Source organism: Echeneis naucrates, chromosome 3 (genome assembly GCF_900963305.1).
Source record: "Echeneis naucrates chromosome 3, fEcheNa1.1, whole genome shotgun sequence".
Lineage (NCBI taxonomy): Eukaryota > Metazoa > Chordata > Actinopteri > Carangiformes > Echeneidae > Echeneis > Echeneis naucrates.
This window is the reverse complement of record NC_042513.1, coordinates 16,381,360-16,383,745: the sequence shown is the minus strand read 5'-3', so window position 1 is coordinate 16,383,745 and position 2,386 is coordinate 16,381,360. Positions and strand designations below refer to the sequence as shown.

The 2,386-nt window shown below is 43.2% G+C and overlaps 1 non-coding gene across 1 annotated transcript; it reads left to right on the top strand.

Annotated features, from left to right (window-relative positions):
* Nucleotides 1-1,971: 1,971 nt before the first annotated feature.
* Nucleotides 1,972-2,045, top strand: trnat-agu (transfer RNA threonine (anticodon AGU)). The gene has a single exon. It is a non-coding gene; the product is annotated as a tRNA-Thr (tRNA).
* The last annotated feature ends 341 nt before the right edge of the window (nt 2,046-2,386 follow it).

Here is a 2,386-nt window from a genome sequence, read left to right as displayed (position 1 = left end):
GATGACTACATCCACATGACAAATTTGTCTATATTGTAGAATCTTTTGTTTCATTCAAATAGCTTGAGGTCAGGTTTTCTGCATTAAATACTGAAAGAAACAAAATGAGAAAGCATTTAGTATTTTTCCTGACTTGGCTGTGTGGGTTTCTGTCAGTCATGCAGGGCTTTCATTTTCCAGGTCATCTATCATTTTGAGGAGCTGTCATTTGGGATTTACTTTAATTTAAACACGCTGGACAAGAAAAATGAACTCTTTCCATGTACTACGTTATATTAATATCCTTGTCAGAGTCACAAATCGTTTTGTTGGCAGGTGTGTGTAAACATACTGTCATTTGAATCCAGCATTTCTTTCTTGGACAAATCAGGGGAAAGACAAAAAAATATATAAACACTGACATTAGAAATATTTGCAGTGGAATATTTGTACAATAGTGCAGTAGTGTGCAAATGTTCATGAGGTTGTCAGATGGCTTATGGGGAGATCTAGGAGACAGCCTGGGGGAGGACACTGTTGAAGTCTGGCTGTTTGGGCGAACAGAGCTCTGCAGCGCCTGCAGAGGGCAGCAGTCTGAACAGTTTGTGTCCGGGGTGGACCTGCCCGGCTCCGGACTCTGGATGGAGGGCAGGTCTGCAGCTGCAGTCTGTTCCTGTGCTGCTTGGTGGGGTTGAGGTAATGGACAGGGGCGGACAGTAACGAAGTAAATTTACTACTGTAAATTTGACAGACACCTAACTTTACTGTTCATTGTTTTTAATTTTTTTGTAACAGGCACTCCTCTGATTGTGTTCCAGGTAAGAATATGTCCACGATGTATAATCCTCATCCTACCTGGATTATTTCTCCATAACGATCGGCTCATTCTTCATTATACATCGTGGCCGTATTGTTACCTGAACACGCATTAACAACTGCAATTTCCCAGTCTGGGATAAATAATCTATCTATCTATCTATTAGCTTGTAGCCAGAGTTTGGATGTCTTCTGTGGACATCACTGACAACACGGTCCAACTCCTCATTAAATAAATCCCCCCAGGACCCAGGGACCCAGGACTCCCTGTCCCTCTCTCTGTTTTCCTTTCTGATGGAGCTACCAAACGCAGCTGTTTCTGTCAAGTATAACATTTTGTGTCGACATATTATATAATGACAATAAAGCTCCTTTCCTTTCCTGTATTTCTGTGAGTTGTTTTTTTTTTTTTTTTTTTTTTTTTGGGGGGGGGGGGGGGGGTTACTTTTACTTTAGTAATTTTTAAGCAAATACTTTTGTACTTCTTGTACTTTAATAATATTCTTAGTAATATTCTGACAAAGCTACTTTTACTTGTATTGGAGTAATATTTGACAAGTATCTGTATTTTTACTGAAGTAGTGATGTTGTGTACTGGTCCACCGCCCGCCTGGATGAGGCCGATGACCGCTGTGTCTGGTGCGGAGGCAGAAGAGCAGCGGGGATAGAAAACAAACACACCCCTGGGGGGCGCCAGTGCCGATGGTACTAATTTTGGAGAAGATGCTGACGTGTGGCAAATGATATTTAAATAATTTTAAATGAAAAAAAAAAATCATAAAATGAAACCAGCTGATTTAATCCAAAGCACACGGATCACAATGAATTTCGTTTGGAGATACATTTACTGAAAAAAGATCCAAGAATCAAATACATTTATTTTCCTGTATAAAATGACAAAAACAAAGATTTACATCGCTAATGTGTAGCTCTAAAACACGGACACAGTGAAGCACATTCAGTCTGAGGACAAAAGAAGGAGGGGGGTTATTTTGAGGAGTCCTTTATGAACTAAGTTTACATTAAATGAAATGTTGTGTACACAGGAGGGAAGAAGGTCCAGCCTTCCCGTCTGGTTTGCTGTGAAATGAGAGGATCAATAACAAATAAACAATGACATCATCGGAACCATCTGGAGTGTGTTTATGAGCACTATTTTCTCCAGCGCTTCTCACCGGCGCCGTGGCTTAGTTGGTTAAAGCGCCTGTCTAGTAAACAGGAGATCCTGGGTTCGAATCCCAGCGGTGCCTTTTCCTCCCCCTCTGCGTCTGTCTCCACCAAACGCTCCTCTGACTCATGAACATTTAAGTTTAGCGGTTGACACTCGTCCTCTTTAATTTTCCCCAAACGCTCTGAGGTTTCTGTGAAAACAGCGCTGTGGACATTTCCTGTCAGATGTCTGCAGCGCCTGCAGAGCCGGCGGGCTGCAGGGAGAAGCCGTCCGACGACGCCAGAGACACTCCTCAGCCGCCCTGCACCTTTTACACTGCATGTTCACGGCCATGTGCCGAGTCCAGCAGCCGGCTGGGCCGCCGGAACAAAGACTGATGTGGACCGACTGATCCTGGTGGAACAAGCCGAGCACAGAGAC